This window comes from Dermacentor andersoni, unplaced genomic scaffold (assembly GCF_023375885.2).
Source record: "Dermacentor andersoni unplaced genomic scaffold, qqDerAnde1_hic_scaffold ctg00000041.1, whole genome shotgun sequence".
In the NCBI taxonomy this organism is placed as follows: Eukaryota; Metazoa; Arthropoda; class Arachnida; order Ixodida; family Ixodidae; genus Dermacentor; species Dermacentor andersoni.
The window spans coordinates 1,619,802-1,635,012 of record NW_027314754.1 but is presented as its reverse complement, the minus strand read 5'-3'; the positions used below and the strand labels follow the sequence as shown (position 1 = coordinate 1,635,012).

The 15,211-nt window shown below is 43.8% G+C and overlaps 1 long non-coding RNA gene across 1 annotated transcript in view; it reads left to right on the top strand.

The window, feature by feature from the left end:
* The first annotated feature begins 859 nt into the window (after positions 1 to 859).
* Positions 860 to 15,211, top strand: part of LOC140214399 (uncharacterized) — a 31,587-nt gene continuing 17,235 nt past the window's right edge. The window contains exons 1-4 of the long non-coding RNA XR_011891341.1: positions 860 to 954; positions 2,527 to 2,604; positions 8,542 to 8,600; positions 10,186 to 10,237. This is a non-coding gene — a long non-coding RNA (uncharacterized lncRNA). The remainder of the gene's footprint in view (positions 955 to 2,526; positions 2,605 to 8,541; positions 8,601 to 10,185; positions 10,238 to 15,211) is intronic.

Genomic DNA, 15,211 nt, shown 5'->3' with positions numbered 1-15,211 from the left:
GAACGAATTCACAGAAGTTCAGTTTGCTGCCCATGGTCCCGTACCTGTTTATATTCTGATTCACTCTGTGCACCAACACTGCGTTTTACGAGGCCGTGATTCTGCTACGAACTCGCAGTAGTACTTTCTGTTGGGCTCAGTGCATCATACTGGCTACCGCGGTAGTCGTGTGTTTACGGCGTTGCGCCATTGGTTTCAAGGTCGGAGGTTCGATTTCCGCCCCGTCGGCCTCATTTTAACTGGAGCGAAATAGCGAAACGCTCTTGTGCAGTCATTGGGCGCACGCTAATTATCTCCAGGGGGTCAAAAATATTTCGGAGACCCCCTCACTGAAGCGTGGTTCACAATCATACCCTGGCTATGGCACGCGAAAAACTCTGAATAATTTTTGTGTTTTGAAATGTTACCCATACGTGAAAAAATAGCAAATAGTTGGTGCTGCTCCGCCTTTTATTTACTGATACCTTATTTCAAAATTTTGAGGCTAACAGCTGAAAGCGAGAAGTTGCGCTGCAACAGGAGAGATGCGATTGACAGAGCATACTGGATCGCTGCAAAGTGATTAAAACTATGGCAGTGTAGTACGGCGTATTCAAATAGCATACAAAGGAAGACAGGCATAGACATTTATGTGCCTCGCTAAATTGAAGTTCTGTTGAAAATTGCATTGAGAGGTTCAACAACAAAGAAAATGCGCTTAAAATCAGCTTCAATGGAAAGCCTATTTATTTTCATTCTCTCAAATATAATGAAATGTACTGGCAGGCCCTCATAATAAGGTGTACCGCGAAGACGAAACAAGAAAGACTAATTGTTAGTGATGTTTGAATTGTTAACGAACCACTGTTGTTTCAGGTGGAAGGCATTGCCAGCAGATTGAGACAGGCACTCAATGAAACGCTTCAAAACATCACCTGGATGCAGAATGCAACGCGAAAAGCCGTAGAGAAAAAGGTAGGAGCACCTATACAATTGCTTTCCAAAACATATTATAGAAAATATTTCTTTTCTTCAAAGTTCTCTTTTGCGGTCATTCTTTGAAATCGCTGAACGTTGTGAGCGTTTTTTAAGTTTTTTAAGCTTCCAACTGACGTAGTTCTTGAGACAAATGGTGTGATCACACATGATGCAAGCACGTCAGAAATGAAGGCAAACTTGTCTGAAGTAGTTCTATGTGTCCATGTTACTTGCTAAAATAAATGCAGGAAATTATCGCATAAGAACGGCGCAAAATCGTTGTGGCCATTTAGGTTTAAATATTGCTAAAATATATCAGCAGCATTGAAAATTGGAATCGCACATTGCGCAACTATTCACGCTTCTGCAAGATAAGGTTAGAAATGTATCATAGAAGCTAAGACAGAAAGCACAACAATCTCTTTCTTTTTCTGAGAGTTTCATTTCTCCTTCTTACATTACGTTTACTGCATATTCGTGGGTATATTCTTTGGGTATATATTATAGCCACTATGAAAAGGAAATGTCTTAGACCCCGACGGATTTCAATATGTTGTAGTGCGGCTAGTTCTACGAAGAATCTCAATATTCGCGCTTTCTTTATTTCTAAAAATTCCAAACAATACAAATTTATTGTGACACTGCTGATACAAGAAAGCTGATGAAGAAGAAGCTGATCGAAATAAGATAAATGCTGCATTCATTTACTTTGGTTAAGTATTAAGAATTAGGAATTCACAGTGGTTACAGCGGCACTTCACCGGCATTATGAAGCGACGCTCCACCCACCAATCATTAACATGATCAGCCGGCCGTCAATGGTGGGTCAAAAGCGTTGCAACCGAGCGGTAAGCATCGCTACAAAATCGTGACGTACTTGCGCCCAGTTTCTTGTATGTGGCAAAGGAAGCTTAACGAGAGTGTTTTTTTTTTCTTTTTTGCAAATGTCAGTAACGTACATTACGCTTATGACGCTTGCTTGGAGTCGGCCATGTTGGTTTTCGAGAGGGAGAAACCGTTGCTCCCATGCATGGGGGAGGAAATTTGTTCCAGTTAAGGACGAACATAAGGATCTTCGCCGTTTCTCTGTTAACGAAGCAAGGATCACTCCTTTTTTTCTTAGAGTGCACCTGGCGTTCTTTAACGTCCACCTAAATTTAGGCACACGTTTGTTTTCGCCCGAATCTAAATGCGGCTGCCCGACCAGGATTCGATCCCGCGGCCTCTTTCCCTCGCACGCTTTCACTCGCATTCACATTATACGGCCCGCGGCGATGATTTTGTCGCCCTTGGACTTTATACGGAACCTCACAGCGAGGTGGCCGGCGACGCCGTCTGCGACAATGACGGCAGACATGCGCCTTGTGTATCAAAACAATTGATATTGCTGTAAAACTGAATACATCAATATATTTTAGTTAGTGATAACAATGATCAAGAGAAGCCACAGGTGGTGCATTTACTCAGCGTGCTGCAACTCAAGCACTACGGTATTCATGCTCACATAGGCAATGAGGGTATAATTTTTTTCTATACGTTCACCTAATAAAGCGTTTTATTTTGTTTCAGCTGGAAGAATTGACATTGACAATCGGATACCCGGAAGTTCTACGAAACTATTCAGTACTTGAAGCTCGCTACAAATACGTAAGTGCACACGTAAAAAAAAAAAAAAAAAACAAAAAAAGTTACGGCTCATTTCGTCAACGCTGGTGACGCGTAAGCATGTGGATGCTATTGCCCACACGAAGCTATCAGCCGTCGACGTGCCAAGACGCCTAATCTGTCCGCATCGCAGGTCGCATTCGAACAGGGCTCACGCGGCCGAGCCATACGCCGCAAGCCACCGAAGTAGAACGTCCCCTCCCCTTCCCACCAAGTGGGAAGACGGCGTGCTTCCCTCCGCTATCCTGCCTTGCGCATGCGAGATTGAACTGCCATCGTCGGGTCCCAGTCGCACGCTGTGACTCGCATGCAAGGCGTACGGCGCGCAACGAGGATGTTATCAGGAGAGGAATCCGGAACGTTCGTATCGCAAACAAAACCTGCAGCAGCGGCCAGAGGAGGTCGACCCAGCGCGCCTCCGCCTACGTTCCTCCTCCGCGACGCATCACCTCATTACTGCTTCCCCACTTCTCTCAAAGTCACCTAGACATTCCGCTAGGTGACGATGTTTATCCGCACGCTCAGGGCGCTCCTTCGTACTTTACCCGGGGCGCGATTTTCACATGCAGGCGCTTTACTCCTTCGCTTCCTTCACGGCTTCGAACAAACATTCGGTGATTGCGCTAGCTAGCCAGTTACGCTTGCGCGTAACCCTCAGAAGGGTGCTAGAATCGCCTAAAAAGCAAATTCAACTTACCCATGTACGGGACAGCAGAATTGATCTAAATTTTTAACTTGAATGCAAATGTAATTGCACACATTGCGGTTTTTTAAACGAACTTAATGCTGTAGCGATGAAAAAGTCCATTAACTCCGCTTTGCTAATCTTTGCATACACTGTTGTTTCCGTAGATGAATGCAGGAATAATATTCTCATACAGCAAGCTTTCACCGTTCTAATTATTACCAGTACCAATGACTCAATTTTATTAAGTGCATACATAAAACGGCATCAACTCAAAAAACAGAACACGGTCCTTTGCAACCTAATTGAAGAAGGCACTTGTGTATGGGGGCATGCCAAGCGGCCTAATATAACAAAGGAGTAGGCTCAAAGTGAGAAGGGGTAATTGAGTGGTTTTCGTGTGTTGTTGTAGAGGACCGGTAAAATAGTCTGATTCTTGCAATTTTATCTGCTATTTTCCAAACAAATACCTCGTATATTCTTCTTACTTTGTCCACTTTTGCAATAAGAAATGTCTTAAGCAATTCTTACGAATTAGTCTGTTCGATAACTATGTCGATATGCAAAAAATCAATATCGAGAAATGCGAGTGTCAGAGAGAACGAACGTGATGGGAAATGCTCGGTGAAGCCATTGCCGTGCAACTAAAGCAAACACAAAAACAGGCAACCGAAACCTTCGAACTCCATGATTACAAAAATGCATCGGTCTCACAGCGCAACCGACCTGTGCTCAAATTATAAGCGTCTTTGGGGCAATCGGCACATGTATCTGCAAGCGTAGCATGTGTGAGGAAAGGACTTGCATGCCAGTTTTCATTCGAAAGCAAGCAAAAAATTGTCATAATTGAATATTTGTCGTAGCTTCTTTTTCCGTGTGAATGCATCTGTAATCCCCATCCTTCCCTTGTCAAACAATCAACAGCGTTTTCTTCTCAGCGGCATTACTGCCTCGACTAATCAAAGTGTACATTCATATACATGGTTGTTCGCATATATGCAAAACTTTTTAGGACTGCAGAGCATGAACATAAGTTTATTTAAGAGTTATCAGTCTTGGGCATAATTTTTGTGGTATCGCACGCTAAACGCTGTAATATAAAAGGCATTTTTACGCATAGCATTCGATTTGATAACATTTAAATATTTGTTTTTCAAGATGTTCCCTTCATGCACTAGCTATCTCTATGTGCATTCGACCTGCGTAACGTTTCTCGTGTGTAAGCTGCTCAACAAGACAGGAGCGACTGCAGCCGTTATCAATCACAGTCAAGACAGTGCGGAAAGGTTCTCAAGGGAATCCTCGCTTAAAAAATTTGTGGCTGATTATGGGATCACATTGTTATCTGCCAGCACAATAGCCCCATATACTAATCACAAGGCCATAGTCCAATAGATAAATCTCTTTTGCTAATAACGTTAAGCAATATTAAATATTCGCGCGTTCGACGCGTAGAATAACAGTAATCTGCATGAAAAACGGACAATAGGAGCGCATGGCAGTTGAATTTGCTCGCAGATGCACGAATGAAAAGCGCAAATGATGGTAATTGAAACTTTTACTGTCTTACTTGTGCATCCCGCTTTATAGGGGCAAGTTGCATATGAAGTTGACACTATGCGACTTTTTCCAGCAATTTTATACAACATATACAAAGGAAGATACTTTGTTTTACCAAAAATGTTTGCAGCATCATTTTGGTTAAACAGTTCTAGTATGTGATGGGTATACTTTTGGAGCTGAGTTACCCACTAAGGTATATATTCCTTTTCGTGCCCATAGGATAAACGATGACCTTGTAAATGTTTGGATGTATCGCAGAGAGTCTATGCAATATCACTGCGTCAGAAGCAATGCAAGGAAATATCGCAAACTGAAAAGCTTAAAAAAGAGACCTTGTTGAAAACATTTAAGTGAGCGAGCAATACACACTGAGGCGTCGTAACTGTTTGACTACACGTTTTCGCTGCAACGTAAAGAACATTATTTTTTTCATTCTAGGTACCATTCTTTCCTTTGAATATTTCATTCATAGAAGCCTTTTATCATCTACGAGAAGGCTTATACAGAATGCATTTGAGTAAGCTTTGGCATCATAAAAAGAGCAGCTTGGGGTGAGTAACGAGCGGTTTAAAATATCAATTGATGTTCAGAGTACCAAGGTTTTACAGCGAAGCTGTATATGGCTAGCATCCCGGGATTCTCTCGTGGCCATTGACAGAAAACAATCGCCATACGCCGTAATACGCACTCATACGCCGTAAGGAAGAATAATTGAAATGGCTCATAGCCCCATAAAGCAAGCATAAAGCTACAAGCACTTAGCCAAGTGAAGCGAACAGTGCTTACCTTCTTTGTAATCACGCATACAGTATATAGAACAGCATGTCAAAAATTATCGTCATCCCTGGCTCAGACCCCTGTAAGCAAGTGAATATATAACTGCTCATACTCCCCTAAGGCAGAGGCAACAAGCAGTCAGCAAAGTATCGCGAACAGTGCATACATTCTTTGGAATCACGCATACAGCACACATAATAATATGCAAATAAAGAGCGAGCTCAACACAAAATAGGCCAATGATAAGGCGCTCGTGATAGCAATGCGAAGCACATTGCACTTCCCGCGTACGTTTCCGGCTAAAGAATATTGTAGCCAAGCCGTCACGGCGACGGCAGCTTGCCACGTGGGGTGTGCCCTGCCTTGCCTCTCTTATAATATAACCAGCCTAGAAAGCAACTGATTTCAATGATATTGCAGCACCTCAATAAGCAACGGCGTGCTGTCAAAATTACGATTACTTCTAGTCCTACTATTATTCAAAATTAGCATACTACAATTACACTAAAGCTATAAAGCATTGACTACCACACTCAGCAGTTGTAGTGGCGGTTTTCAACATCTTCGCTGGACATTTACTTTCTCAGGGCCGCGATGGCGAGTTTTTCTCCTTAGACAAATCGTACGTGTAAAAGTACAGAACTGACTTTTACACTTTCTGGTAGCCCGATTGACTAGACTAGAAGAGGATACAAACAGGACGATTACTGGTCCGTTTGTGTATGTTACTCTTCTAGTCTTATGGGCTGCCACTATGCATGATATTCCTAATGACAAAGCAGCCCGTATTTGTGCATTAACCAGAACTGACATAGAGTGTCGTTTATTTTACGCCCGTAATAAATCAGAATATAATTTCGAGATTATGGCGTTGTTTAGCCCAGTGAATGGGGCAATAAGCACCCTAACTACCATGACGACGAGAGAAGTGACCATTAGCTTTTGGCTTTCACGGATTATGTGCAGAGGCCATGTGAATAAGAAGAGTGAACAAATCTAATGGCGTAGTTTTGAAACCAATCAATGTCATCTGTTAGATATTGTAATTGAGATTCTAAATGGGTGCTGGGCATTCTATTTTAGATATGGTGATTGGTCCTGAAATAGCTTCATGTGGTGCGGAACAGCACGTCAGTGAGTTCTCAAAAATTGTAGTCATTTGATTGTAGATAAAATCATAAAAACAGCACGTGGACTCCTCACTATATTTTTGATAAGGTCTCACCAGGATAAAAATGTATGTGCGCATCGCACTTATATTTTATTATTTGAGTATAAAAATGATGAGAATACTGTCGGTGAACGACATGTTGGCAATTTTTTGTTTAGTGTTTTCCTGAATATGTATTATGCAGCCGCAAGTGTGCAGGTGCTCAAAATTCAACTAATGCTGCCTGAACCGTTCCAATGTCTTACATGTTGTTGCGCGAACTTTGGCGAAAAGCATTTAGCATTGTTCCATCGCGCCGAAGTTGCTGCCAACAGCTAGCGCTTGTAGGAAAATCAGGTCAGTATAATCTCAGCACAAGTAAGTGTTAATTTAGAATTGTATGGAAGTTTTTACAGAAATCCTGGACAGTGCTTCCGAGGCGTTATAGATTTGGCTGATATGGCAGGTCAATGCGTTACATAAAATAATTATCATTGTCAATGGTTTTGCCCGATATTTAGAGCAGCTGAGGCTCACTCCGGCATTAGTATAACGTAGTTGGTTTTCCGAATGAAGCTGATTCTTGTGTTTTCTGTTGATAATACATTCGGCGCCAAATGCATAGGTCGGACGAGTAGGAGAAAAAAATCTGAAATTCTTTCTTGCTGATGCAAGTTACTTTTAACATGATTCACTCAGGAGTTTCAACATGCTACAACGAAACGGAACTGCGACTTCAAGACAATCTGCCAAGCTTAGTGCGATTCGGCTTTCCAGAAAATACTTTGATCCAGAAACTGCTCACGTAGTTGACACAAACATTGAAGATGACAAAAAGCAGTTTGAAGAGCGCTTGTCCTTTCGCCCGCTACTATATAGTGTGGGTGTGTGAGCGTTTTCCTTATTAAGAATGCACCAAACATAATTTCTGTAGCTCCAATTCAGCATTCATTGGAGAACTACCAGTGTTTTCAGACTATCTGAAAGTTCTTGTAAAAATTTTGTGAGATGAAAAACATGACGAGGTGTCAGGCGCCTTATCATTTACGGAAAAACTATGTGTGCAGTCACAATATTCTGATATCAAAAAACGAGTTGATGACGACATCAGGCACATGTTGGCCACTTCCGCACTGAAGTATAGTTCAGTGCAATAGTTATCTAAAAAAAACTGTACTTGTTTGAATTTCGGGTAAACAGTATTGCAAATAAGCTATTTTCTTATGGTTTGTTAATGTTAGAGCAGTTAGGGCAGTAGTTCTACGCACTTCTTCAAAAAGAAAATTCGCAGACAATGTAAGTGAACAGACATGTGAAGTCCGACATAAGAGCAACACGGATCTCAAGCTTCTATTTTGAACAAACTCGACTTTTTTGTTGAAACCTCTAGAATTATGTGGCAAGCTTTCGTTTATGATGAGCCTGAAGCATTAATGAGCGGTTAGTTTTTCCTTAGCGACGAACGGTGCACATCATTTAGTTTATTACTCAATTGACAATAGACGGCTGCCTGCGAATGTTCATGAGCCAACTGTCTGGGGCAACACATTGGAACATGGACCACGTTCAGAATGTTTATTTCGCGATCCTACTTATTTGATTTGTGTAGATGTTGTAGATATTATTCGATAGAAATCCATAATTTTCTACATCAAGGCATAACTTTTGAAGCAATCATGCTACAGAAACTTGTTGACTGTTTTGTATTTCCGGTTTTATGGTTTCTTCTTGTTTATCCATGTAGTCGGGACTACAGTCCAAGAAATGTTCGGCCGGTTTACGACTTGTCTAGGAACACAGACGGTAAGCATCCAAATTTAAAAAGAAGTAAATTTCTGGCAATAATAGTGTAAGCTGCCGTTTGGCATAATACCTACCAACAGTAATATTTCAGCCTAAAAAAAGAATTGTTTCGTAATTTTTATCTTGGCTGGCAATTTATCGTGTTGAGCAGTGAGCTTGCAGAAGAACAATGCTAAAAACTTACAGTCAGCATTTCTCCAGTGACAAAAAGATTAGAAACCTATGCCAAACATATCGCCAACATGCAACCCTAAAGGTTACGACACCACCTACTCCGAAATATTCTCGAGTGCCTAAATGCAACAATATGTTCTAACAGTCGTATTAAATTTGGGCTGGTGAGTATAGATTCTTCACACATTAGGTGAGATTCCCGAATACATTTACATAGCGTTACTAGAAATGATTGCTGTTGCTTTTTAATTCTTTTCGGCTTGGCAATGTTTCCAGAAAGTTCGAGTATATTGCCATATTTACACGCGCTGGCAGGCTACATTTCTTGTTCTAGAGGCTCTTTGCGCAGAAAGAGCAGCATACAACAGATGAACACACTATTTAATCAAACTTCGCACTTAACTATATCTGAGAAGGCAGCAAAATTCAAGTTGGCTAACGTCCCTTGAATGGAACCAAGATATAATCGACAGAAAATACCACGCAATTGAGTGCAGTATATACCGACAGCAAACCTGCTCTAATGTACCGAGCGAGTGCTGACCACTAACAAATTCACAAAGAGTTACCTGGTAGTATGTAGTCGCAAACCTTCTTGTACCTAGCAACCAGAAATACTTTGGAGAATCACGCATACAAAGTGGAGTAATCCTAAATAAAATCTATCTGTGAATGATCATTTGTGTTTGGAGCAGAGGTTGGTTTCAATGAGAGTGAATTAAAGCAAGTGAGCAGATTCATAGATTCATGAACACGTCTAAAACAACTAAAATAGGTTCTGACATTTCTAGGTTCACCTTCACTAACAATGCACTGTGATTTGGGTGCCTAAAGATAAACTAAACCCTACACTATGCTTTTAATCTAGCTCAGCAAAAGTCGGTCAAGGCTCTGTTGACTTTTCTACGTGACAGTGGCCTATTAGAAAGACTATAATGACCCCATTTCGTCCCTTTTCATATTTTTTTTTCTCACGCTTTCATTTTTGTCACGCTCTTCTTTCCGTCTTTACTTCCCCTTTCCCTTCCCATAGTGCAGGATAGCAAACCGGACGTTTTAAGTCTGGTTAACCTCCCTGCCTTCCTCTCATTTGCATCTCTCTCTCTTTAATCTAGCTTGCTGCGACTTAAAATTGAATGTTGATAGTGTTTAGCGCAAACAAACGCATGACACGAGAGAGGGCAGACATAACACAGCACTGTGTCCTGTCTGCCTTCTCTTGTGTCATGCGTTTCTTAGTCCTAAAAACCATTAACACGCAATACCAACTAGCCCACCAGACTGTTTTGTTTACATTGAGATTCAAGGAAACGCTCGTAGGAGTTGTTGCTATTAATTATCTGTTTGTATTTAATTTATTTAGACGGTCTTACAACTTCAACAGCCCATTTTATGTATTGGCTGTTTTCAGAAATTCCCTACGCACTTTTCGCATCTCCATTTTATCAGCAAGGTCTTCCACGGTAAGAATTTGAAAAATTGTGATGTTCCTGGGTGTTTATCTGTGTTCGTATGTCCTATATACATTAGTAAAATGGAAGTGGAGCAGTTCTTTTGAACATAGCCAAACAGGTTTATCAGTAGACTATTGCTGCCATTATTTATTTGGTAAAGGTGTCTGGGCAACGTAAAAATTTCGCCGCTGGCAGCCAATACTTCAACAGTTATCGTTATGCGCACCATGACAACCAAAGTACAATATACGCTGTCTCTGGACCACTATTGCGAAGTAATAATAACATTGCACAGATGGAGATGGATTGCACGTCTTCCTGTCTTAAAGCTAGTATACGCTTCAGATGTGAATAAAAGTTAAAATATGGAACACAGTTTTACAGCGATGCTGTGTACCCCTACCCTCGAAGAAAATTATCGTGTCGTAAGCAAAAAATTCTCCATGCTTGGGCCGATCCCGGAGATTTGCAATGCCGGTCCAACCAGCAGCGGAGGTGAAGTAGGCGTTAAGCACTCCCCATACGTGGGCCGATCCTGAAGATTGTGCCTTGCCGGGCCGACCCGCGACGGATGTACAGTAGGCGTTAAGCACTCCACATATGTGGGCCGATCCCGAAGATAGTGCCATGCTGGGCCGGCCCACGACCCAGGTGAAGTAGGCGTTAAGCACTCCCCATACCTGGATCGATCCCGAAGATAGTGCAATGCCGGGCCGACCTGCGGCGGAGGTGAAACAGGCATTGGGCATTTCCCATACGTGGCCCGATCCCGAAGATAGTGCCATGCCGGGCCGACCGGCGATGGAGGTGAAGCAGGTGTCAAGCATGTGGGCCGATCCCGAAGATAGTGCAATGCTGCGCCGACCTGCACCGGAGGTGAAGCAGGCGTTGGGCACTTCCAATACGGGGGCCGAAACCGAAGATAATGCCATGCCGGGAAGACCGCGGCGGAGGTGAAATAGGCGTTAAGCACTCTCCATACGTGGGCCGATCCCGAAGAGGGTGCAATACCGGCCCCTCCCGCGGGGAAGCTGAAGCAGGTACTAAGCACTCTCCATACGTGGGCCAATCGCGAAGATAGTGCAATACCGGCCGGATCCGCGGCGGTGAAGCAGTCATTAAGCACTCCCCAAACGTTGGCCGATCCCGAAGATAGTGCCATGCCGCGCCGACCCACGCGGAGGTGAGGTAGGCGTTAAGCACTCCCCATACGTGGGCCGATACCGAAGTTAGTGCAATACTGGGCTGACCCGCGGTGGAGATGCAGTTCGCCATTAGGGGGTTCATATACACAGCTTCGCTGGTCATCCTTCTTCACAGAGTGGAAGGGCACTGATTTTTTTCGCAAGCTTGTAAAACTGAATTTTCTGTACACGTTTAGCACTGCTAAATACAACTAACTTCAAAGCAGAACACTGCTGATAGCGTTTCATTATTTTGCCAGGAAGTTGACGCTTAATAACCCTTATTTCAGAATTTATTCCCTCCTAAATCCTTGACTCGTTTAGAAAGTTCTCCTTGTCATCTTTCAAACCACACGATTTGATCTTTACGTCAGGAAAGTTTATGTGCTGTCAAATCTACTTGATCTTTTCCCACCAATCTCGCCGGCTGAAGTGCATGTTATTACATTGTCAGGTGAACACTGTGACTTCACCAACGTCAAAGCAAGATCAAATGTCGTGGTGCAGATGGACCTTGGAATAGGCTAGTTTGTTCATGGTGAAATTTTTTTTTCTTGCGTACTAGAGAAGGACGTAAATGGTGACTTCCCCTTTGCGGGAAGTGACATTTTACGGGGGTGAAAATTTTTAAGTGTGTTTGCATTTCTACTGACAAAGGATATGCAAGAACTGCTGAGCGAGCGTACAGATGAAGCGAAGCCTCGTTGTAGCATTCATGGAAACGCTGCTTATGGTAAGAATGCCGAAACATTTCCTGTGTTAATCCACCAACGAATGAGCATGTATCGACATGAGATAAGCCGACGAGACGTTTTCAACTCCCATCGAGTTCGGCATTTGGCGTTCCTATTGGGTAAGGAGACTTGCGGCTTCCACAGTGCTGCAAGGAACTAGTAAGATAACTAGTTTGGTCGCAGCTGCTGTCGCTTGAGGCCATTCTGGTATCTGAAGGTTTAGATTGTGCGATTAGTGGCAGCTGTGTATGGATTGCTTTTCTCCGTCGCCAAGGCTGGCGGTTACAGACTGCGTTTGTCGCCGAAATCCGCAGCGTGTCTTTCGTCCAGATACACCAAAATTTAATCTAGGGCACATTTCAAAGCCATGTAGTTTTATTTATTTATTTTGTAGCAAATAAGAAGGCTGGCCAATTATCAGCAGCAGCGCTAGGCAAGGCCTCCTCGGTCCTTGTAGGACTTCGAGATATGACCTCACCGTCACGTTAGGTACTCTGAATATCCTGTCAGTAAACATCTTGACATATGGTGGAAGGTGCACGCTACCTCGAAAACATCCAACCTGGGACTTCAATCCCGCATACTACTGTCAATCATATCTGACGAGTTAACCTAGCAGGTGCTTCCTTCTCCATCGGCCGTGTGTTGTGTTGTGCTCCGCCAAAGGAATGGATGGCGCGCATGGTCCCGATAGGGAGTACTAGCTCTTGTCGTACCATAGGGTAAGCGCGCACAACGCAGCGAACGATGGCAAAAAACTGAATGAACAACATGATTTTTATAACCTGGGTGTGCCCGGTTTTAGTCCTCTTTCGCAGAAGCGTTTTGCAACCCTGCTGTTCTCAAACTTTGCGCAGAGCAGCGTTTATGGGAAGGAGCACAGTGACAGGGCGAACATGATGAGCTAAATCGTGGACATCCTGAAGTTATATAGGAAAGTCACACCATGTTGGAATTTTACAGAGGAGGAGGAGGAAAAGGAGTGAACGTTTATTGTATGAAACAGAGAGAAAGTTCTTCCTTCGCCCGAAGGGGGTGGCACTCTTAGACCAGAAAGAAGTTGGCTAATGCCGCGGCCCGCGCCCGGTCCACCAGACTTCGCTGATCCTCTAGGCTATGTGGCGTTAACGTTGCCTCCCGCGTCAATAAACCTCTTTAAAAATGGTGGAAGAGTCAGTAATATCCTGAAATGATTACAGGACAACATTTCTAGTATGCTGCTTGCAACGAATCTGCGCACAATAACAGAAATTATTTTCTGCCAAAGTTACGAGGAACTTGCTCGACGAAATTTCTTATTCCTCAGCGTCTGAGTCCGCGATTGCTCCAATTGACGTGACATAATCGCGTCCGAGTTCCGCAAGAGCTGTTAATTAGCCTCTCTAATATATTTTCTCTCTTACACGGCTACATTACAAACCACTCGCCCATTGCGTCGTTAGGCTGACTATGTCGCTATCGAAAAAGAACCAGTGCGACCGACGCAGTGGGTCAGTGGTTACGGGTAATACCTCGAAATCCACGTGCTGGAATCTGCGCATCCTTGATCTGCCGTGGTTGCCTAGTAGCTATGGTGTTGGGCTGCTAAGCACGACGTCACGGCATCGAATTCTGGTCACGGCTGCCGCATTTCGATGTGGGCCAAATGCGAAGACGCCCGTATACAAAGATTTAGGTGCTCGTTAAAGAACCCCAGGTGGTCTCAATTTCCGGAGTACCCCAATACGGCGTGCCTCATAATCAGAGAGTGATTTTGGCACGTGAAACCTCTTAATTTTTTGTGCATCCTTACACGTTGATCTACAGTATATGCACTCAGGCCTATTCCAACCTTACCAACGTATCCGAGAGCGCTAATACTGTCGAGGGATGTACAGCTACGTTCAAAGGTATGTCCGTCCATGCCCCGGTTGTCAACATCGGTAATCACGATGCCACGTTGTCTGGAGCTTCTATATTTCCCTGCCTGACTAATTGGTCGTGTCGGTACCTACTTGCATGGGTTGCTTCAACTGCCATGCGCTGCCAAACGCTGGGCCGTCGTTGCAGTTGACCACTTCACGCGGTACGCCGAAACCGATGCTCCCCTGGCAGCTGCAGAGGGCGACGTTGCCACCCTTTTCCTATGTCGTTTTTCCCTGCGCCACTGTTCACCCCAGATGCTGCTCTGAGCTCGCGGACGCATCTTCGTGTTGCAACTTTTTAGGCCAACGTCGATCAGTGCCTCGTTGTTCATCGGACAACTTCTGCGTAGCACCCACAAATAAAGGGGATTACTCAAGGCTTCAACCATACTTTAGGCGAAGTGGTTGCGATCCATCTCGCTTCCTACCACATAAAGGCAGACATCCCCCCCCCCCCCCCCCCCATAGTGCCCTTTTCAACCTACGCATAAAACAGCACTACTAAGAGCACCACTTTTGTTCTGCCGTTTGCCCTAGTGTACGGCCGCTTCCCTTCACACACAATGGGCGCCATGAACCTGGGGCGCTATAACATAAGTAAAACTATTCCAAACGTTTTTATTACAATTCGGCAATCAGCCAATTGGTGAAAAACATTTCGGGTAACTCTCACTTCGCTTGTCTGTCACGCAACGTCACGAAAACCGCGATATCTCCTCACTTGATAGGACGTGCAGACGCTGATTATGCGTGATTAAACCGAACAAAAGAAAATTAATTATTACTGATTCGACGCCTTTTCGCCACTAACCCTCAGCTATTTGTCAAAAGCTTTCGGGTGGCGTCCATTTCGCCTGTCTGTCACGCGACCTCAGAAAACCGTAAAAACTGACCGCGTCAAAGTAACTTGTACGCCTTAAAGATGCAATAATATGCCGAACAAAACTGACTTTTTTCTGAATAGCCGGAGACTGCCCCGTTCCGAAAGGAATAGAAGATGGCTGCCTGATGATCTCTCACGCACTGCCTACTCGCACCTGCCGCGGAACATTGGTTTACTTACTTATAATAAACCTTTTTGCACTGCCGTATAACGTATCGAGCCATTTCGGCACGTTTACGACATCGCTTTGCCAACTCCTCTTTGCCGAGGATCCGTTT